Raw genomic sequence first — 26145 nt, forward strand, 5'->3', positions numbered from 1 at the left:
GGGGAGAGTGGGAGACCAGGAAGGATGGGTACACTTTCAGATCTCACATTATTATTATTATTATTATTATTTTGTCCTGTCCAGCCACTCAGGCAAATCCTATTGTTGATGTAGATGCCCAGAAATGACAATGAACATTATTACACTACAAATGGATCAATACAAATACCAATATAAATATCACTATTGATAATGAACAATACCAATAATTGACCTCTATTATCAACAATACAGTTGTTCAAATGCAACAATACAAAATGATAACTAGAGATACAAAAGTAAATGGAGGGGAAATAAAAAGAAGCAAACTGTATTAACCTTGTAGATTGTTATAGTAAAAATAGGTTAAGCTTTGTCAGTTTGCCATGTGTTATACCCAGTTTACCCTAGGGCAACAATGTTAATATATGTTTGATGAAACCTGATTATATGCATGAGTGTATGTATGTATATGTACTTGTATATGTACAGTATGTGTATATGTATGTTTGTACAGTGAATGTATATGTACAGTATGTGTATATGTATGTTTGTACAGTGAATGTATATGTACATGTAAGTGTATATGTATGTTTGTACAGTGAATGTATATGTACAGTATGTGTATGTTTGTACAGTGAATGTATATAAACATGTATGTGTATATGTATGTTTGTACAGTGAATGTATATGTACATGTATGTGTATATTTGTACAGTGAATGTATATGTACAGTATGTGTATATGTATGTTTGTACAGTGAATGTATATGTACAGTATGTGTATGTTTGTACAGCGAATGTATATGTACATGTATGTGTATATGTATGTTTGTACAGTGAATGTATATAAACATAAATGTGTATATGTATGTTTGTACAGTGAATGTATATGTACATGTATGTGTATATGTATGTTTGTACAGTGAATGTATATAAACATGTATGTGTATATGTATGTTTGTACAGTGAATGTATATAAACATAAATGTGTATATGTATGTTTGTACAATGAATGTATATGTACATGTATGTGATATGTATGTTTGTACAGTGAATGTATATAAACATGTATGTGATATGTATGTTTGTACAGTGAATGTATATGTACAGTATGTGTATATGTATGTTTGTACAGTGAATGTATATGTACAGTATATGTATGTTTGTACAATGAATGTATATGTACATGTATGTGATATGTATGTTTGTACAGTGAATATATATGTACAGTATGTGTGTTTGTACAGTGAGTGTATATGTACAGTATGTGTATATGTATGTTTGTACAGTGAATGTATATGTACATGTATGTGTATATGTATGTTTGTGCAGTGAATGTATATGTACATGTATGTGTATATGTATGTTTGTACAGTGAATGTATATGTACATGTATGTGTATATGTATGTTTTTACAGTGAATGTATATGTACAGTATATGTATGTTTGTACAGTGAATGTATATGTACATGTATGTGATATGTATGTTTGTACAGTGAATATATATGTACAGTATGTGTGTTTGTACAGTGAGTGTATATGTTCAGTATGTGTATATGTATGTTTGTACAGTGAATGTATATGTACATGTATGTGTATATGTATGTTTGTACAGTGAATGTATATGTACAATATATGTATGTTTGTACAGTAAATGTATATGTACATGTATGTGTATATGTATGTTTGTACAGTGAATGTATATGTACATGTATGTGTATATGTATGTTTGTACAGTGAATGTATATGTACATGTATGTGTATATGTATGTTTGTACAGTGAATGTATATGTACAGTATATGTATGTTTGTACAGTGAATGTATATGTACAGTATGTGTATATGTATGTTTGTACAGTGAATGTATATGTACAGTATATGTATGTTTGTACAGTGAATGTATATGTACAGTATGTGTATGTGTATGTTTGTACAGTGAATGTATATGTACAGTATGTGTATGTGTATAGTACAATATCTGACGTGGGTGGGCTGAGGTACAGTAAATGAGTTAGTGTCAAATATTGAATGGAGAATCTACAAGCATAGACACTTCCACACACACTTTCTGCTGCTTCCAGAGTTTTAGGGGAATTTTCTTTGAACATGAAACTCCATGCAGCAAGTGAAGAGAAACATTCCAGGAGCAGCCATGCAGCGTCACACCCCTCAGTCACATGACACTTCCCACAGCCACGGGTTGCGGCATGTTGCTGCCCAGGTCACGTGCAAGAAGTGCAGGTGTGCACAGACACTTACTGCCACCTCGGCACCTGGGCCACACAATACCAGACCAGCAAACGTGGCCATGTTTTATCCAGCTCATACGTACATTATACTGTAATACACTAAGGCAGGGGTACGCAACCCAAACTGTTGAAAGAGCATATTGGACCACAAATACAACAACAACAAATCTGTCTGGAGCCGCAAAAAATTAAAAGCCTTCTATAAGTGATGTAATGAAGTCAACATATGATGTAAGTGTCTATATTAGCTATATTAGCCTACTATCAAAATGACTTTAAAAGTCTTATATAAGTGTTATAATGAAGACAACACATGATGTAAGTGTCTATATTAGCTATATTAGCCTACTATCAAAATGACTTTAAAAGTCTTATATAAGTGTTATAATGAAGACAACACATGATGTAAGTGTCTATATTAGCTATATTAGCCTACTATCAAAATGACTTTAAAAGTCTTATATAAGTGTTATAATGAAGACAACGCGTGATGTAAGTGTCTATATTAGCTATATTAGCCTACTATCAAAATGACTTTAAAAGTCTTATATAAGTGTTATAATGAAGGCAACACATGATGTAAGTGTCTATATTAGCTATATTAGCCTACTATCAAAAAGACTTTAAAAGTCTTATATAAGTGTTATAATGAAGGCAACACATGATGTAAGTGTCTATATTAGCTATATTAGCCTACTATCAAAATGACTATGTGTCGCAGGCTGAAGCAAATCTTGGTTGACCGAAATGTTGAAATGTAATATTTATTCGACACATTTTTCCAACATTAGACACCATTAGTAAGTCTGAGGCTACTCAGAAGGTGAGATAACTCCTGGTAATGACTGGTTTGTAATGACCAAAGGTATAGATGTGTGTGTCCAAGTCAGGGCCGGCCCGTGGCATAGGCCGTATAGGCAAATGCTAAGGGCGCCGTCCACCAGGGGGCGCCACGCCAGTGCCACAAATGTTGGAGAAAAAAAAAATAAAATGTTGGTACTATTATTTCTAAATACAAAAAATAATCCCACGTTAATTAAAATGCAAAGTAAAGCCTATTTAATACTAATATTATTTGTTACAACATTACGCCCCCTGCCTTCTCGTATCATGACTCTTACCACATCAAAAAATCAACACAAGATGTCAAAACGGCCAAAACTGTCAGGTGCCCGGGGAAGAAAAAATAGAAAAGAAGAGGAGGAGAAACGAGAAAAAGACAGAGGTAGCAGGTAGGTAACGTTAGCCTACATGAAATGATTTGTCTGTTACAGAATGTGATAGTAACCTGGCTTTTTAGCATTAAGCTAATGTTACATGATTCGGCAATTGCTAATCAATAAATAGCTAGTTCTGTTTTAATGTCGGGTTAATATTGTGGAGGGGGCTAAATTGTTATGGAAATTAATAATGTAACGTTAGGTAATTACAGTACTCCCACCTTGCATTCCTCAGGGACATTTGTATTAGATCTTTTAAGCAGGTGTTTTTTGTTGACATTGTTATTGCCTTCTGGTTAGCTAATGTTTGCCCTGCAGGTAATAGTCACTTTTCCACCCCTTCATATATTAGGTACAGTTGTAAGCCTAGTTGTTAAAGTGCACATCATTAATGTTAATTAAGCAATATCACATGAGAGGGAATGCTGTTTTTTTAATTTGAGCACTGCTGTGATTCGGTTAAAGATAATCATAACAAAACATTGTCATATAATATGTTAATTTGCTTTCTTTAAGTAAAAAAAAAAGGTCAAAGACAAAGCTATTCGGTTTCTTGTGAGTATATACACTTCACTGCCGATGTGTGGGGGGGCGCCACCTAAAATCTTGCCTAGGGCGCCAGATTGGTTAGGGCCATGCCTGGTCCAAGTTAAAGGAAACTGCAGGCTGTCTTCTTCTAATAGATTTATTACAATCTTTGGCAAGCTAGGTAACGTTTGCTGTGGTCTGGAACAACATGGCACACAAACAGAAATGCAGCCAATATTACATACAGATAATGTGTCATGAGACATGCAAATATACATTAAATACACAAAGGATAAAAGTAAAGGAAATTAAATGACACACACACAAGCCAAACTCTGATAGAATCTGGCCAGGGTCTCAGCACCACCCCGCTACTTTCTGAGTCTCCAAACGTAAACCACCGGGGCAGCCAGGACGGACGGCATGAGTGGTCTAAGTGGAGCGACATCCGGGCCAGCGCTCTGACGTGGACCTCCGCGCCTAACCAGTAAACAGCAACAAGGACTGCAATCTCCTCCTGGACCAGGACCATGGACCATGGACCACGGAGCAGCTGGGAGTCCCAGCAGAGCCTGACGCTCCCTCTCAGGATAACACACACACACACTCACGTCTGGATCACACACACAAACACACACCCTTGCACACTCACGTCTGGATCACACACACTCACTCACAGACCTCACTTACAAGCACTTTTCATGCCATACGTCATCCCGAGTTGCAGTCAAGGTCAAGGGATGACACAAAAAGCCCACAAGACATTTTGGTGAAGCAGCTCAGCTTCTATCATCGTCTTCTGCAACTAACTTAGTCATGCATGTTTGGAAATACACTCTGACAGCATTGTACGCTCAATTAAATACAGAGAAACCTCCCCCAAAAATAATCACGATGGCCATCAAAGCATCTCATGTAGGAACAGTGGTAAACACATATTTGTCCTGGCTGCTCAGTACAATATGACTACAGTAGGGTTGTCCCGGTACCATCATGTATTTCAGTACTTTTCTAAATGAAGGGGACCACAAAACAATGTCATTATTGTCTTTATTTGAACAAAAAATGTTAGTGTACATGAAACATATGTTTATTATTGTCATTTAGTCCTTAAATAATATTAAATAATATTAATATTAATATTAAATAATATTAAATAATATTAGGGTATATGAAACATATGTTTATTATTGTAATTTAGTCCTTAAATAATATTACATAATATTAATATTAATATTAAATAATATTAAATAATATTAGGGTACATGAAACATGTTTATTATTGTAATTTAGCCCTTAAATAATATTAAATAATATTAATATTAATATTAAATAATATTAGGGTACATGAAACATATGTTTATTATTGTAATTTAGTCCTTAAATAATCTTAAATAATATTAATATTAATATTAAATAATATTAGGGTACATGAAACATATGTTTATTATTGTAATTTAGCCCTTAAATAATATTAAATAATATTAATATTAATATTAAATAATATTAAATAATATTAGGGTATATGAAACATATGTTTATTATTGTAATTTAGTCCTTAAATAATATTAAATAATATTAATATTAATATTAAATAATATTAAATAATATTAGGGTACATGAAACATGTTTATTATTGTAATTTAGCCCTTAAATAATATTAAATAATATTAATATTAATATTAAATAATATTAGGGTACATGAAACATATGTTTATTATTGTAATTTAGTCCTTAAATCATCTTAAATAATATTAATATTAATATTAAATAATATTAGGGTACATGAAACATGTTTATTATTGTAATTTAGCCCTTAAATAATATTAAATAATATTAATATTAATATTAAATAATATTAAATAATATTAGGGTATATAAAACATATGTTTATTATTGTAATTTAGTCCTTAAATAATATTAAATAATAATAATATTAATATTAAATAATATTAGGGTACATGAAACATGTTTATTATTGTAAATTAGCCCTTAAATAATATTAAATAATATTAATATTAATGTTAAATAATATTAGGGTACATGAAACATATGTTTATTATTGTAATTTAGTCCTTAAATAATCTTAAATAATATTAATATTAATATTAAATAATATTAGGGTACATGAAACATATGTTTATTATTGTAATTTAGCCCTTAAATAATATTAAATAATATTAATATTAATATTAAATAATATTAAATAATATTAGGGTATATGAAACATATGTTTATTATTGTAATTTAGTCCTTAAATAATATTAAATAATATTAATATTAATATTAAATAATATTAAATAATATTAGGGTACATGAAACATATGTTTAGTATTGTCATTTAGCCCTTAAATAAAATAGTGAACATACTAGACAACTTGTCTTTTAGTAGTAAGTAAACAAACAAAGACTCCTAATTAGTCTGCTGACGTACGCAGTAACATATTGTGTCATTTTGCTACACTGCAAAAAGTCGGTGTTCAAAAACAACAAAAAAATACAACAATGAAGGGTGATTTACTTGAACTACCGTATTTCCTTGAATAGCCGCCGGGGCGCTAATTAATATAAAACCTCTTCTCACTCCTGCGCTTACCAAAAGCATGCGGGATAGGCAAGCATGCGCTAAATATTTTAAAACCTCTTCTCACTCCGGCGCTTACCATGCGGAAATTCTAGGCATATGCTAATTATTTTGCGAAACGAGTTTGACCCGGCGGAAGTGCCAAGCATGCGCTAATTATTTTGCGAAACGAGTTTGACCCGGCTGTAATTCTAGGCAGGCGAATACTATATTCCCGGCGGCAATTCAAGGAAATACGGTAAGCAAAATGATCTGCCAATAGAACAAGAAAACTTGACTTGTCAAGACTTTCCAAAACAAGTAAAATTAGCTAACTTCAATGAAGCCAAAAACAACTTAAAATAAGTATATTCTCACTAATAACAAGTGCACTTTTCTTGGTAGAAAAAAAAAAAGAGACCTTTTTGCTCAATATGTTGAAAAATATTCTTAAATGAAGTAAATGCTAGTGCCATTATCTTGACATAATGATATGCGCTCGGCATTACATTTCTTGAAACCAGCAAACGTATACTAAAAACAAATTTATTGTTCTTAATGGAAAGGCAACAAGGCAAGCGCTTGTTACTCTCGGGGTCTCCTAGCCGCTCAGGCAAACCATATTGTCTAAAAATGCATTTTTCCATGGATAACAAGACATCATCGCACCAAGTGCGTGCTCTTTCAGTCAATTAGTGTGCAAGGACTATATATATATATATATATATATATATATATATATATATATATATATATATATATATATATATATATATATATATATATATATATATATATATATATATTGATAGTAGACATAGTTCATATATATATATATATATATATATATATATATATATATATATATATATATATATATATATATATATATACACACACACTACCGTTCAAAAGTTTGGGGTCACCCAAACAATTTAGTGGAATAGCCTTCATTTCTAAGAACAAGAATAGACTGTCGAGTTTCAGATGAAAGTTCTCTTTTTCTGGCCATTTTGAGCGTTTAATTGAGCCCACAAATGTGATGCTCCAGAAACTCAATCTGCTCAAAGGAAGGTCAGTTTTGTAGCTTCTGTAACGAGCTAAAGTGTTTCCAGATGTGTGAACATGATTGCACAAGGGTTTTCTAATCATCAATTAGCCTTCTGAGCCAATGAACAAACACATTGTACCATTAGAACACTGGAGTGATAGTTGCTGGAAATGGGCCTCTATACACCTATGTAGATATTGCACCAAAAAGCAGACATTTGCAGCTAGAATAGTCATTTACCACATTAGCAATGTATCCATGCCACTGGATCAAGGCCCCTCTCTGCCAAGGACCGTGTGGTGGCTGCAGGCGCATCAGTCTCCCCACGCTAAAAGACGTCACGCGCAGGCGTCCTCCCGAATGGGAATCCATCCATTCTGAGGACAGTCATACTCGACTACGAGTGACTGCCGATGATGATGATGATGAATGTATAGAGTGTATTTCTTTCAAGTTAAGACTAGTTTAAAGTTATCTTCATTGAAAAGTACAGTGCTTTTCCTTCCAAAATAAGGACATTTACATGTGACCCCAAACTTTTGAACGGTAGTGTATATATATATATATATATATATATATATATATATATATATATATATATATATATATATATATATATATGCATGTGTATATATATATATATATATATATATATATATATATATATATATATATATATATATATATATATATATATATATATATATATATATATATATATATATATATATATATATATATATATATATGTATGTATATATATACATACATATATATATACACATATCTATGTGTGGGAAAAAATCACAAGACTATTTCATCTCTACAGGCCTGTTTCATGAGGGGTTTCCTCAATCCTCAGGAGATCTCCTGAGGATTGAGGAAACCCCTCATGAAACAGGCCTGTAGAGATGAAATAGTCTTGTGATTTTTTTCCCACACATACATATTACGCTCTACCACGGTATCGAGCACTATTTTTTGGATAATATAATGAAGACATATATATATACATATATATATGTATATATATATACATACATATATATATATATATATACACATTATATATATATATATATATATATATATATATATATATATATATATATATATATATATATATATATATATATATATATATATATATATATATATATATATATATATATATATATATATATATATATATATATATATATATATATATATATATATATATATATATATATATTTACAGCCCGGCCCCCAGCTAAACGTTATTTTATTGAAATTTTAAAGAATTTATCTGAATGTGCATGAACTATTTCTGTTCAAAATAGTTAGAAATGTCACATGTCAAATATGAACTGTCAGTTTACTGTACTGTGCCAACTGTACTACTATATGAGTACCTATTTTCTATTGTTTCATTGAAAATAAAACAGCAAAGTCCATTTGGCTGTCATCTGTTTTAATTATGAGACACAATTGTGTCAAAGTCATGATATTTTTTTTGTTCATGCTTGAAATAAGAAATGATGACTTTAAAAAAAGTACTTTTCTACTTGTGAGTGTTGATGACACAACAGTTGATATTCTAGTTTCAAGCATGTTTTACTCAATATAGGTCATAACATCTCAGCAACAAGCTGTAATATCTTACTGACATCATTTAGGACCAAAACACTTAAAACAAGTAAAACACTCTAACATCAAATCTGCTTAGTGAGAAGAATTATTTTATCAGACAGAAAATAAGCAAATATCACCCTTATTTGACATATTTCATCTTACTTACATTTCAGTTTTTGTACCTATTATTTTGTCACAATTATAAAGGACAAACTGTAAAAGATTAGTGTTGTCCCGATACCAATATTTGATACTTTTCTGCACTTTTCGGTACTTTTCTAAATAAAGGGGACCACAAAATATTGCATTATTGGCTTTATTTTAACAAAAAATCTTACGGTACATTAAACATGTTTATTATTGTAAGTTTGTCCTTAAATAAAATAGTAAACATACTAGACAACTTGTCTTTTAGTAGTAAGTAAACAAACAAAGACTCCTAATTAGTCTGCTGACGTATGCAGTAACATATTGTGTCATTTATACACCTATTATTTTGTACACATTATTAAGGACAAGTGGTAGAAAATGAATTATTAATCTACTTGTTCATTTACTGTTAATATCTGCTTATTTTCTGTTTCAACATGTTCTATCTACACTTCTGTTAAAATGTAATAATCACTTATTCTTTTCTTCTTTGATACTTGACATTAGTTTTGGATGATACCACACATTTAGGTATCAATCCGATACCAAGTAGTTACAGGATCATACATTGGTCATATTCAAAGTCGTCATGTGTCCAGGGACGTAATTCCAGAATTCATGAATATAATATGAATTAAAAAAAATAAGATTTTGTGAAAATAAAAAATATCGATGTAATCATATTAGTATCGACTAGATACACTCCTGTACTTGGTATCATTACAGTGGATGTCAGGTGTAGATCCACCCATGGCATTTGTTTACATTGTGACGCCGGTGAGCTATTGTATCCTCCTACGGTGTGTAGTGAAGCATCTTTAGCTATTCGTCGTCCTGCAGTGATAATGATACTTGAGTCTTTTTTTTTTTACTTACTACTAAAAGACAAGTTGTCTAGTATGTTCACTATTTTATTGAAGGACTAAATTACAATAATAAACATATGTTTCATGTACCCTAACATTTTTTTGCTGAAATAAAGCCAATAATGCCATTTTTTGTGGTCCCCTTTATTTAAAAAAGTACCGAAAAGTATGGACATTCATTTTGGTACCGGTACCAACATATTGGTATCGAGACGACCCTAGTTGCTATCTTACAAGTGTAGACCTTTTTGTGCACACTTCCGAAATGCAAAAGTTCTTATTTGCTTTCTTTATTCGTCGCCATGGAGGCGAGGATCAGTGATTTAGAAGTAGCTAAAACGCTGCGGATGGACGTTAGCCGCTAGCTAGCTAGCCATGTCTTAAAGCAACTCTTCCTGAGGGTGTTTCAGTGTTATAACTTCACCTTTATCTGTACTTTTTACACCAAAATGCGTCCGTTCTCCCTTTTTCTGTCTACACACTGTGTCTGCTTGTAAGTACTCTGTGTGCGTGCGCTGCCGAACATGCTCCTCTGCTCGTAAAAGCAGCAATGTCACCACGTGACGACGCGCCGTCATGCCCGGGAACAGGTACTTTTCAAACAGAGTATAGTACCGTTTGTGATTCATTAGTACCGTGATACTATGCTAGTACCGGTGTACCATACAACCCTAGACTACAGTAATAATTAGGGGTCAAACTTCAAAGAGGTATATGACAACAATTTGTTTAGTCACACATAAAACAAAGCCAACATATCTTATCAGTACATTGGATTGTGATGCCTTCAATGCACACACCATCATTCAATATCTATGTTTGATAAATCTATATTTTATTATTTTATTTATTGGAAAATTGCTTGCCAGCAGATTGCAGTTTTTTAAAGTTTCATCTTAAACTTACACAAAAACTTAGCAGGCATGTGTTTAGAATTGTGTTACCTTACTGTCCCAAAAATGACCTTAAAATGACGTACATTTCGCTGATGTTGCTCTATTGTTGTTGTTGTTGTGTTTGCTGTTGTTGTTGTTTTGTGGAGGTGTCGGTTTCTTTGATCTACTGGACAGCCACGGGAAGACCTTGTCATGGCCCGAGATCTACGAAGCAGAGAGGGAGCAGACCTGACACCGCTCCAGGCACCTTTTCTTTGAGCTGTTTATGACCGAGTGCGGGAGCTGTTTATGACCCCCCTCCCCTTCGGAGCAGCTGCGTAATGTAATGTAATGTAATGTAATGTCATCAGAAAATAAAGGAGGAGCGCGTTGGGACTGCCTTCAGAGCGTGGTGGGAGGCTGTAGCTGAGTGTGCAGCCCCAGACGTTTCTCCTCATGAGCTAAATTGAATCCTGTCTCTGTTTGATTCCTTTGCTTCTTGTCTTGTCTAATAGATGTCATCGGTGTTTGAACCTTTTTTTTTTTTTTTTTTTTTTTTTTTGTGTGTGTTTGAACCTGACAAAAGTCAAATACAAATAAGGCAACAAGAGAAGTATCCCACACTTCTCTTTTGTAAAGTGAATTTGTACAGCCGATATGGGCATCTACATCAACTATATGATTTGCCTGAGAAGCTGGACAGGACAAACAAAAAAAAAAATAAAAAAAAAAAATAAATAAATAAATAAATAAATAAATAAATAAATAAATAAATAAATAAATAAATAAATAAAATAAAATAAAATAATAAATAAATAAACAAATAAATAAATAAATAAATAAATAAATAAATAAATAAATAAATAAATAAATAAATAAAATAAAATAAAATAAAATTAGGTACATACTGAACTGTGATGATAGTGTACCCCTACACACCTGATCTTACAAACAGAATGATGGAATGTATCATCATCCACAATCAGCATCCTCCCTACCTCTGTGGTTAACATACATTTCAACTTGTAGGGAAGTTAAAATAGTATTTAAAACATAGCCTGTAAAGTAAAGTACAGTAGTAACTCAACTTGACTGGTGGCAGTATAGCTCGGTTGGTAGAGTGGCCGTGCCAGCAACTTGAGGGTTGCAGGTTCGATCCCCGCTTCCGCCATCCTAGTCACTGCTGTTGTGTCCTTGGGCAAGACACTTTACCCACCTGCTCCCAGTGCCACCCACTCTGGTTTAAATGTAACTTAGATATTGGGTTTCACTATGTAAAGCGCTTTGAGTCACTAGAGAAAAAGCGCTATATAAATATAATTCACTTCACTTCACTTCAACTTACAAGCTGAACTGGCTCTGAAATCGTACATGTATAAAAACAGTACAATAGAATGTATTAAAAACAACTACAGTAGTTAAATGACTAATTTAATAATAATGTACCTTGGAGAGTGGACTTCTATTGTACCTCCTTCTAGCTGCTTCTCCTTTAAACACACTGTCAGCAGCTTTTTCATATTCTCATGGATAAATGTCCGCCGTTTAGTTATCGTCACGTTCTTAGCTGGCGTTAGACCCATTCTGCTACAGGATGGTGCAGACTAGCAGTGATACGCTTAAATTGCTTCGGACAAGTTTTTGATGATTTATGTTTTTCATTCAATAATATCAACCACTTTTTTCCTTTGTGCCAAAACGTATGTCGATATCTAGTTATTAGCTAATGCTAGTGAGTAAAACCAGATGTTTTGGTCGGATCTTGCCATCTAATGCTTGGAACTCAAATATTTACTCTTGTTTTGTTCTGTATATTGTACAGTATGTTGTATATTGTTTTGTATATTGCTTACTGTTTTTATTGGATAGTAGTCTGTTTATTTCAATTCTTGTTTTTTTTATCTTTATTACTACTTGTGTGATTTAAAAATAAGTCACCCAATTTTTTGCGGAAAAAATACAAAATGTACAATATTTTCCTCAAAAAGATTTTCAAAGTGGAATATTTGATGTGAAGTAATTTGATCCCTAAATAGGTCAATAATTCATAGAAAAATTGATTTGAATTTATTATTATTATTTTTTTAGCAGAGACAGGTGTTTTTTAATTCCACTAAAATTTTTGGGGATCCAAAAGTGCCCCACTCATAAAATGGTCATGCTTTTTTTTGTAGTTTTTTTTTTAACGTTCAACACTTAAATCTCTATATCAGCTTCAGATAATATATAGTGTAATTAATATAGTATATTTATAATAACAATCAATATAATAATTAGTATAATTAGTATTAGCATATAATTTGTATGTATTTTTAAAATAATTTTCATATTTTTCGTGTTTTTTTTGTTTGTTGTATTTGTGTCATTTTTGTCCTTAAATCAGTCAATAATTCATAGCAAAATTTATTTGAATTTATTATTATTTTTATGATTATTTTTTTAGCAGAGACAGGCGGTTTTTAATTCCACTCAAATTTTTGGGGATCCAAAAGTGCCCCACTCATAAAATGGTCATGCTTTTTTTAGTAGTTTTTTTTTTTACATTAAACACTTAAATCTCTATATCAGCTTCAGATAATATATAGTGTAATTAATATTGTATATTCATAATAACAATCAATATAATAATTAGTATAATTAGTATTAGCACATAATTTGTATGTATTTTTTAAAATAATTTTCATATTTTTCGTGTTTTTTTTGTTTGTTGTATTTGTGTCATTTTTGTCCTTAAATCAGTCGATAATTCATAGCAACATTGATTTTGACTCATTATTTTATTTTTTGGAAAATTATTTTAAAAAATTGTGTTTTTCAAGTCAACAATGCAACTTTTTTTTCTCGTTGCATTTCACCTATTTGCTCTTTTATTCCACGTTCTAATGTTTAAAAAAAAAAAAGTTTTAGTATTTTTCGAATGATGTGCCGCGGGCCGGTTAAACATGAGCTGCGGGCCACAAATGGGGTCACACTTTGGACACCCCTGATGTAACAGCTGCAACAAAAAACAAAAGAAAAAGAGTAGATCCAGCAGAAAATGTACATTATAAACAAAGAGAGGTAGCTAACATAGGACAGAGAGGGGATTTGTTGTAGACAATATCATAGCAACACTTAGAGAGTGTGCAGATTTAATTAAAACAACAAATACATTCCAGCCAGTATGGAGCACTCAGATATAGCAGACATCCACCGAGTCTAAATTCAACGCCCAGTAATTGTGTTTCTGTAGTATTTCTCCAGCAATGGTCATGTGGTGACATCAATGATGCTATCTGAAGGCCTAGGTGGGAAACACACGGCCCAACACAGCTAAATATTGATTGTTATCAATCAACAGACTGTTATCATCCATTGCTATTCTTTATAAAGTAAGACACATGCTGAATAAGACATGTCTGCAAATGTTATATTATTCTTTTGTTTTTCCATACTTAACATATTGTGTAGAAGTTTGGAGAAATGCTTATAAAACAAACAATAATTCAACTTCCAAAAAGGGTCATTAGAATAATACACAAGGCGTGCTACTATGAACGTACCAATCCATTATTCATAAGTTCTAATGTGTTAGAATGTTCAGATATTGTGTTTTTAAAAACAAATGATGTTTGGAGTAAAGAACAACAGCCTTCCAGCTTGTATTCTTAGGTTTTTTCAATTAAGAGGAAAACAATATAATTTACGGGGGATGTTGATTTTTTAAAATAGGTAAAGTAAGAAAAAATATAAAATACAAATGTATTTCAGTTTTAGGAGTTTGAACGTTGATGTTCCAGGCAATCTAATTTTCAGTGAAGGTTTAGGATAGGCAAATATAAGCTTTGGCTTCAGCCTATTACTTTTTTGGTCATTCTTTTTATTTTTTGTGTGTATGATTGTTAAATATGTATAATCTTTGCTGTTAAATCCATCACACAAATAGTTGATTTTATGACCAAAATAAACTGTACATGTTATGTTAGATCCACTATGGACTGGACTCCCACACTATTATGTTAGATCCACTATGGACTGGACTCTCACTATTATGTTAGATCCACTATGGACTGGACTCTCACACTATTATGTTAGATCCACTATGGACTGGACTCTCACACTATTATGTTAGATCCACTATGGACTGGACTCTCACACTATTATGTTAGATCCACTATGGACTGGACTCTCACACTATTATGTTAGATCCACTATGGACTGGACTCTCACACTATTATGTTAGATCCACTATGGACTGGACTCTCACACTATTATGTTAGATCCACTATGGACTGGACTCTCACACTATTATGTTAGATCCACTATGGACTGGACTCTCACACTATTATGTTACATCCACTATGGACTGGACTCTCACTATTATGTTAGATCCATTATGGACTGGACTCTCACACTATTATGTTAGATCCACTATGGACTGGACTCTCACACTATTATGTTAGATCCACTATGGACTGGACTCTCACTATTATGTTGGATCCACTATGGACTGGACTCTCACACTATTATGTTAGATCCACTATGGACTGGACTCTCACACTATTATGTTAGATCCACTATGGACTGGACTCTCACACTTTTATGTTAGATCCACTATGGACTGGACTCTCACTATTATGTTAGATCCACTATGGACTGGACTCTCTCACTATTATGTTAGATCCACTATGGACTGGACTCACACTATTATGTTAGATCCACTATGGACTGGACTCACACTATTATGTTAGATCCACTATGGACTGTACTCTCACTATTATGTTAGATCCACTATGGACTGGACTCTCACTATTATGTTAGATCCACTATGGACTGTACTCTCACTATTATGTTAGATCCACTATGGACTGAACTCTCACTATTATGTTAGATCCACTATGGACTGGACTCTCACTATTATGTTAGATCCACTATGGACAGGACTCTCACAGTATTATGTTAGATCCACTATGGACTGGACTCTCACTATTATGTTAGATCCACTATGGACAGGACTCTCACAGTATTATGTTAGATCCACTATGGACTGGACTCTCACACTATTATGTTAGATCCACTATGGACTGGACTCTCACTATTATGTTAGTTCCACTATGGACTGGACTCTCACACTATTATGTTAGATCCACTATGGACTAAACTTGTGCAGCCCTTTGAGACACTCATGATTTAGGGCTATTTAAGTAAACATTGATTGATTGATTGATTGATTGATTGATTGATTGATACGTGGAGGAACATCTGGAAAACAACAATTTTTCAACAATTCCCACGCTCCAGGTTCTTGTATCATAAGCCATGTTGCACGCACACAAACACACGTCACCAGTTATTAAACACATTATTTTAGGGTGTGCATAAATGCAGGGGCGAGGATCCGCTTCCAATATTCACCAGAGATGTCTAAAGTGCGTCTTCAGGTCTTGAACTAACAAGACCCGAGGAGGAAGTGGACCACGCTGCACTTTCAGTGACACACTTCTTTTTTTTTTCTTTCCCAGGCTTCTCTGCGGCGTGCGTCTTGCGTCACAACTTCTGGTCTCATGTGGTTTGACTGCGGTTGGCAAACTGCTCCGGTTCACAGAGCGAGCGAGAAGCGCAACTTCTAAACCGGGTCTCGTGGTCCCTCCTTGCACGGCGTCGTACGCACGGCCATGAGAAGAAGCAGCGAGAAACGCTGGCCACAAAGAAACTTCGGGCCCACACAGAAGCCTCCGCTTCCAGTTCTCAGTCCGGGGGAGGGTTTAGCAGCAGGGGGGCTGCGATGGCGCTGATGACGCCTCCGGTTGTGATGAGCAGCTGGAAGCCATTTTGACTGAATTAGCTGTGGGGCCTGCAGGAGGAGAGCCCGGCTTTGCAGGTCCGTACCTGGCCGGCGTTGAAACAAAGCCGTGACCACGGACACAAGGCAGAGAGGAAACTGCAACACGGGAGCCTGCAGGATCTCAAAACCTTGTCATTGGCTCTTAAAAAGCCTGGCTGCTACATGCCAGCGAGGTCTTCCGGTCTCGCAGGGTCGGACATGGCGGCAGGTTCTCATACAGAACTTTGTCTGAACAAGTCGGTTTAACCTCAAGGGAATTACGATGCATCGCCGAAGTGAAAGTGTCCAAAAGATATGCATTTTCTAAAAACAAAACAAAAAGCATACCGTCATGTGCTGTAGGCCAGCTGTCGGTGTGATCCCGGGATGCAGAGAAGGTGAGCGGTAGTGCGGGTAAAAGGTATTTTAATTAGGTGCCAGGCCAGTAGTGAGAGCACACAAGTCATGCGGGAACTCGGGGAAGTACAAAAGCCAAAACAGTGAAGTTAGCACGTTGTCCATCCATCCATCCATTTCTACCGCTTGTCCCTTTTTGGGGTCGCGGTTATACTTGCCAACCTTGAGACCTCCGAATTCAGGAGATGTGGGTGGGAGGGTGTGTGTGTGTGTGTGTTGGGGGAATGGTTGGGGATGCGGGGTTGAGGTGCAGGCAGCATACCCCTTCCCCATTCGAGCTGTCCTGGATAAAATTACATTCTTTTTTCCAATCATTTTGGAACTTGCGAGCGTATTTCTTCTTCTTACTCGTCGTCGCCATGTCTCTTCTTCGTTCTTCTGCTTCGTCTCCTTCTCGTTGTTGTGTGTGCAGTTGTGCATTGAGCTCCAAAAGCCGCAGATGTTATTGTAGCGTCCCGGAAGAGTTGGTGCTGCAAGGGGTTCTGGGTATTTGTTGTGTTGTGTTTATGTTGTGTTACTGTGCGGATGTTCTCCCGAAATGTGTTTGTCATTCTTGTTTGGTGTGGGTTCACAGTGTGGCGCATATTTGTAACAGTGTTAAAGTTGTTTATACGGCTACCCTCAGTGCGACCTGTATGGCTGTTGACCAAGTATGCTTTGCATTCACTTGTGTGTGTGAAAAGCCGTAGATATTATGTGACTGGGCCGGCACGCAAAGGCAGTGCCTTTAAGGTTTATTGGCGCTCTGTACTTCTCCCTACGTCCGTGTACCGCTCCGTACAGCAGCATTCTAAAAAGTCATACATTTTACTTTTTGAAACCGATACCGATGATTTCCGATATCACATTTTAAAGCATTTTTTCGGCCGATATTATCGGACATCTCTAATTGAAAGTGGACAAAAGATATGCATTTTCTATAAAAAACAAACAAACAAACATACCGTCATGGTGCCGTAGGCCAGCTGTCGGTGTGATCCCGGGATGCAGAGAAGGCGAACGGTGTGCGGGGTAAAAGGTATTGAGAACAGTAGTGACAACACACAAGACATGCAGGAACTCGGGAAATACGAAAGCCAAAAGCAGTGAAGTTAGCACGTTGTCCCATCCATTCCATCCATTTTCTACCGCTTGTCCCTATTTGGGGTGGCGGGGGGTGGGGGGTGGGGGGGTGGGGGGGGTGCTGGAGCCTATCTCAGCTGCATTCGGGCGGAAGGCGGGGTACACCCTGGACAAGTCGCCAACCTCATTCGTAAATAAAAACAGAACACGATGATTTGCAAATCCTTTTCAACTTAAAATCAATTGAATAAAGTAAAAAAACACGAGGTGTGGCAAAATTATTCTCTGCATTTGACCCATCACCCTTGATCACTCCCCTGGGAGGTGAGGGGAGCAGTGAGCAGCAGCAGTGGCCGCGCCCGGGAATCATTTTTGGTGATTTAACCCCCAAATCCAACCCTTGATGCTGAGTGCCAAGCAGGGAGGTAAAAGCTCCCATTTTATTTTTTTTATTTTTATTTTTATTTTATTTTTATTTTTATTTTTATTTTTATTTTATTTTTATTTTTATTTTTATTTTTATTTATTTATTATTTATTTATTTATTTATTTATTTATTTATTATTTTATACAAATTTTTTTCCTGTCCAAGCAGGGAGGTAATGGCTCCCATTTTTATAGTCTTTGGTATGACTCGGCCGGGGTTTGAACTCGCAACCTACCCATCTCAGGGCGGGCACTCTAGACTGCAAAGACAAGATATTTATTGTCCGAACTGAGAAACTTCTTTTTTTTGTTGTTGCAAATAACCATTAACTTAGAATTGAATGGCAGCAACACATTGCAAGAAAAGCATGTTTACCACAGTGTGGAAGTTAATTGTGAATTATATTTATATAGCGCTTTTCTCTAGTGACTCAAAGCGCTTTTACATAGTGAAACCCAATATCTAAGTTACATTTAGACCAGTGTGGGTGGCACTGGAGCAGGTGGGTAAAGTGTCTTGCCCAAGGACACAACAGCAGTGACTAGGATGGCGGAAGCGGGACTCGAACCCGGAACCCTCAAGTTGCTGGCACGGCCACTCTACCAACCGAGCTATGCCGCCCTGTAAATGCTATGTTAAATGACACTCAACACACAAAGTTTGGTCCATCTTAAATGAGCTCAGGCCCAGCGATTCCGGCGGCGTTTCTGGGTGTTGTTGATAAATGGCTATGGCTTTGCATAGTAGAGTTTTAACTTGCACTTACAGATGTCGCGACCACCTGTAGTTCCTCACAGTGGTTTTCTGAAGTGTTCCTGAGCCCATGAGGTGATATCCTTTACACACTGATGTCCGTTTTTGATGCAGTACTGCCTGAGGGATCGAAGAGTCCGTAATATCATGGCTTACGTGCAGTGATTTCTCCAGATTCTCTGAACCTTTTGGTGATATCACGGAGCGTAGATTGGTGAAATCCCTAAATTCCTTGCAATAGCTTGGTTGAGAAATGTTGTTCTTAAACAATTTGCTCAGGCATTTGGGGTTTGTAATCCAGACAACACGTGCATGCAAGTAATGCAAACATGATCCAGCGCTGTTCACAAGACAGGCCTGGCATATGAAGCATCCTGATTGGCAACCAGGGACATGTGTGTCAGAGGTAAATATGTCTTTAATGAGAGCAAATAAGAACTTTTGCATTTTGGAAGTGTGCATGAAAAGGTCTACACTTGTCAAGGTAGCAACTAGAGTTGTCTCGATACTAATATTTTGGTACCATAACCGATACTTTTCTAAATAAAGGGGACCACAAAAAATGGCATTATTGTCTTTATTTTAACAAAAAATGTTAGTGTACATGAAAAATATGTTTATTATTGTCATTTAGTCCTTAAATAAAATAGTGAACATACTAGACAACTTGTCTTTTAGTAGTAAGTAAACAAACAAAGACTCCTAATTGTGTCATTTATACACTTATTATTTTGTACATATTACGAGGGACAAACTGTAAAAATGGATTATTAATCTACTTGATCATTTACTGTTAATATCTGCTTACTTCTTTCTGTTTCAACATGTTCTATCACACTTCTGTTCAATGTAATAATCACTTATTCTTCTCTTCTTTGATACTTGACATTAGTTTTGGATGACACCACACATTTAGGTATCGATCCGATACCAAGTAGTTACAGGATCATAATTTAAGTCCTCGTGGACATATTTCTGAGTTTATGAATATAAAACGAATAAAAAAAAAAAAGATTTGTGACAATAAAAAATATAGATGTAATCATAGTAGTATCAACTAGATACGCTATTGTACTTGGTATCATTATATCATTATCAGAATTTTACAGTAAAATAGAGTGTGATCATTTTACTGTACATATTATGGTAAAATTCTGCCATTTTTTTAAAACCGCAAAATCCACAGATTTTTCTTCCTCACAGTGTAGGTCAAATATACATTTACTAATCACATGCATAGGTAATGGTGTGACAATATCATCCTGATACATGCATGTTCATTTTATTCATGTTACAAGCAGCCAGAACTGCAATGTGGCCCTCAATGAAAACCAGTCTGACACCCCCCTGGCATACTTAGTCTTCACATACGAGTGGCTGCAGTGAGGCATGAGCTTGTCTCTAAAGGAGACGCGTTGAATAATAAAGCTGGCCAGTCATGCACGGTCACAGCCAGACGCTCCAAACACCCTCCACTTGATGACTTCTCTACAGCAGTGGTCCCCAACCTTTTTGTAGCTGCGGACCAGTCAACGCTTGAAAATGTGTCCCACGGACCGGTGGGGGTGGGGAGGGGGGTGTATTTAATTTTTTTTTTTTTTTTTTTTACATAAATAAATACAATCATGTGTGCTTACGGACTGTATCCCTACAGGCTGTATTGATCTATATTGATATAGAATGTATATATTGTGTTTTTTATGTTGATTTCATAAAAAAAAAAAAAAAAAATAAAAAAAAAAAAAAAAAAAAAAAATTCTTGTGCGGCCCGGTACCAATCGGTCCGCGGACGGTGGTAGGGGACCACTGCTCTACAGTACCCATGTGTGCGTGACACACACTCCAGACCAACCGAGAGGGGGTAAATGAACGTTGCGCCTCGGCCTTTTGTAAACAAGTCCACCAAAAGAGGGCGCCCAGTCAGCCAGGATGAGCTGTAAGTGATCTGGGTGTCTGTCCCTGGTAGTAAAGCCAGCGCTGAGCCTGGCCAGTGACTGCTGGTTTATAATCAGTCAAACAGCAGCCCTGCATCACATTACTCAGCATGCTCTTCTCCTTCTTCTAAATCCAGTCGGGTCTTCGTCCAAATCAACGTGACTCGCTTTTTTTTTTTAGGCGGCTCTCGTCTTCTGGCGCATCAGGCAACAACAACACAGGCCCCGATGGCAGCTGACGGCTGGGAATTTAAACATGTCAAACCGAGGAACGTGCGGGGAGTTCATTTTCCTCACAAGCGCAGGCTCGTGGGACGCTGCACATTTGTCACGGGGACAGAAGGCCCGGCTGGACTCATGCAGTTGTGGCAAGGAGTGATGACAGTCGGGCGTATTAATGGAGGGCTTTTCACACTTGGTATATATATTAAAAAAACAATCAGACATGTCATATACCAAGTTAAATGACTCTGGTGTAAACGGTTGCAAAACTAGCTCATTAAATGTAGGATGCTATTGTTAGCATGCTAACAATTAGCTTGTGTCACATACCAAATTATATGACCCTGAAGTGTATGGCTGGGGAATTAGAGTAACATTTTTTTTAAATTAGCTAAAAAAGTTAGCACTTTAACGATAGCATGCTAACGTGAGCATGCTAACGGAGTAACAAGCGTCACATACCAAGTTAAATGACCTTGGTGTAAAAGGTTGCAAAATGAGCTCGAAAAATGTAGGATGCTAATGTTAGCATGTTAGCATGCTAACAGTTAGCTTGTGTCACATACTAAGTTATACGACCCTAAGGTATATGGCTGGGGAATTAGAGTAACATTTTTTTTTTAATGAGCTAAAAAAGTTAGCACTTTAACGTTAGCATGCTAACGTGAGCATGCTAATGGAGTAACAAGCGTTACATACCAAGTTAAATGACTCTGGTGTAAAAGGTTGCAAAACTAACTCGAAAAATGTAGGATGCTAATGTTAGCATGTTAGCATGCTAACAGTTAGCTTGTGTCACATACTAAGTTATACGACCCTAAGGTATATGGCTGGGGAATTAGAGTAAGTAACATTTTTTTTTAAATTAGCTAAAAAAGTTAGCACTTTAACGTTAGCATGCTAACGTGAGCATGCTAACGGAGTAACAAGCATCACATACCAAGTTAAATGACTCTGGTGTAAAAGGTTGCAAAACGAGCTCGAAAAATGTAGGATGCTAATGTTTGCATGTTAGCATGCTAACAGTTAGCTTGTGTCACATACCAAATTATATGACCCTAAAGTGTATGGCTGGGGAATTAGAGTATATATTTTTTAAATTAGCTAAAAAAGTTAGCACTTTAACGTTAGCATGCTCTCACGCCAGCTCCCCTCCAGCTCAACCCCCCTCTCTCCTCCCGGCTGCTGCTCATACAGGGCGACAGGTGATAAGATAACAAGGCCCAGGTGGGCCATCTACGCGACTGTCGCTGACTTCCAGGCCGGTCCTGGCACAACCCGTTCCGCTGCAGGCCCGCAGGCCACGCCCCCCCTCCACAGTGCCGGGATAGTCTGATAAAAAAGCGCACACATCTTGGAAGCCGCAGTAGTTCCTCATGGAAAGGAAACGTGCACGCACGCACACATGCATGTTGCAACGTGTGATTAATAGCGTGGCTTATGTTGTGCATGTGTGAAGAGAGGTTGTGGGGGGGACGCTTTTTGCAGGTGGTTTTTCTGCGCCGTCCTGCCAAGAAAAGGAGTTGTTCCACCCCTGAGGAGAGTGGAACAAATGAGGAGAGGGGAGCTTGATTTAAAATGGTGCTTATCATAATCGATAAAAAAAAATGTTTTCTCTTCTCTCAGCGCCCTGCGTCTCTGATCCAGGACTCGGGCGGGGCCCTCAGAGAAGGGCCAGGCCAGATGACTTCATGGCCATATGGTATCTAACCTCCCAGTCACACTCATTTACAACAATACTGCACATAGCCAGTCTCCTAACACTCATTTACAACAATACAGTCTGCACACACTCCCTTTGTTAAGCAGCCTTCAGTCATTGTGATAAAGACACACACACACACACACTGTCACAGGTCACACACACACACACATGCACACACTTCTGTATTTGTTACCTTCTTGAGACCTCCGACCTCTGACATCACATGGACAAAGATAAGACCTTCTGGAGGAAAGTTCTGTGGTCAGATGACACTAAAATGGAGCTGTTTGGCCACAATACCCAGCAATATGTTTGGAGGAAAAAAAATGAGGCCTTTAATCCCAGGAACACCATGCCTACCGTCAAGCATGGTGGTGGTAGTATTATGCTCTGGGCCTGTTTTGCTGCCAATGGAACTGCTGCTTTAAATGGGACAATGAAAAAGGAGGATTAGCTCCAAATACTTCAGGACAAGCTAAAAGCATCAGCCCGGAGGTTGGGTCTCGGGTGTAGTTGGGTGTTCCAACAGGACGCTTGATTAACGTGGACCCCGACTTAAACAAGTTGAAAAACTTATTGGGGTGTTACCATTTAGTGGTCAATTGTACAGAATATGTACTGTACTGTGCAATCTACTAATACAAGTTTCAATCGGTTTCAAACGCACACACACACACACACACACACACACACACACACACACACACACACACACACACACACACACACACACACACACACACACACACACACACACACACACACACACACACACACACACACATGTCTTGCCTACTTTGTGTGGACCCACGTTTGGTTAGTGGGTTGTGAGGGCCCTCCTTTCCACTATAGCTAGAATGATGAAAAAATATACATCTAGCCCTAGATGGGAGTAGAGAGTTGCAACTAGGGATGTCCGATAATGGCTTTTTGCCGATATCCAATATTCCGATATTGTCCAACTCTTTATTTACCCATACCGATATCAACCGATACCGATATCAACCGATATATGCAGTCGTGGAATTAACACATTATTATGCCTAATTTGGACAACCAGGTATGGTGAAGATAAGGTACTTTTTTAAAAAATTAATAAAATAAGATAAATAAATTAAAAACATTTTCTTGAATAAAAAAGAAAGTAAAACAATATAAAAACAGTTACATAGAAACTAGTAATGAATGAAAATGAGTAAAATGAAGTGTTAAAGGTTAGTACTATTAGTGGAGCAGCAGCACGCACAATCATGTGTGCTTACGGACTGTATCCCTTGCAGACTGTATTGATATATATTGATATATAATGTAGGAAGCAGAATATTAATAACAAAAAAGATACAACCCTTTTGTGTGAATGAGTGTAAATGGGGGAGGGAGCTTTTTTGGGTTGGTGCAATAATTGTAAGTGTATCTCGTGTTTTTTATGTGGATTTAATAAAAACCAAAAAAACCAAAAAAAACAAAACAACAACAACAACAAAAAACGATACCGATAATTAAAAAAACGATACCGATAATTTCCGATATTACATTTTAAAGCATTTATCGGACATCCCTAGTTGCAACCTCACTTCAGAATGCAAAACACACAAAGTAAAAAAAAAATATTTTACTTTTGTAGTTGTGAGGAGCAGGCAAATGTCCTCACAAGTTAAAAGATCCTCACAGAAAGGTGGTTTATCAAGTGTATGTCCACACAAGGATGGTGAGACAAGTGCACACACACACACACACACACACACACACACACACACACACACACACACACACACACACACACACACACACACACACACACACACACACACACACACACACACACACACACACACACACATTATTGTATTCCTTGCCTTCTTGAGACCTCGATAAAATGCCTCCCCCTTCAGGATCAGCCTTTCTAGATATATAAAGAAGTGTATTTACAACATTAATAATATATACATACTATGCACATATAAAAAACCTACTTGTGAAAAATGAGTTGGAATTTCACTAGAAAAAAGGTCACTATTTCACAAGAAAAACTCAGAATTTTGGCAGTATTATAGAGTCGTCAAGGAACTTACTTAAATATGACTTATTTTATCTTTGTGAAAATATTGGACACAGTGTGTTGTCAAGCTTATGAGATGCGATGCAAGTGTAAGCCACTGTGACACTACTCATTTTTAATTCATTTTTTTATTAATGTTTTTGACGATAATATCAATGAGGGATTTTTAATTACTGCTATTTTGAAATTGTTACTAATGTTGATACTGTTGTTGACGGTATTCATTTTTGTTTCGCTACTTTTGTATTGTTCCGTGTGGTGTTCGTGTCTCCTCAATTGCTCTGTTTATTGCTATTCGGAGTGTTGCTGGGTCGGGTTTGGTTTTGGAATTGGATTGCATTGTGATGGTATTGTTGTGTATTGTTTTGTTGAATTGATTAATAAATTCATGAAAAAAAAAAAAAAGAAAAAAAAAAAAAAGGAACTTACTGACTACAATGTCGGACTTGCGCAAATCCCTCCGGGCACGTTTCTACCTTATATGGAGATGTCAGCTGGAAAACGTCACACATCGGAGCAAATTCCAAACGGCTGGAAGGCAAGATTGTTTTATAAACATCTCTGCCACGCCTCCACGCTTTGAGTAGAAGTTTGCAAGACTTATGGGGATGCTAAATACGCAAAAACAGGTATCAATACTGTCGGTATATTTTGCAAAATAGGACC

This window comes from Entelurus aequoreus, linkage group LG10, assembly GCF_033978785.1.
Source record: "Entelurus aequoreus isolate RoL-2023_Sb linkage group LG10, RoL_Eaeq_v1.1, whole genome shotgun sequence".
Classification (NCBI taxonomy): Eukaryota; Metazoa; Chordata; class Actinopteri; order Syngnathiformes; family Syngnathidae; genus Entelurus; species Entelurus aequoreus.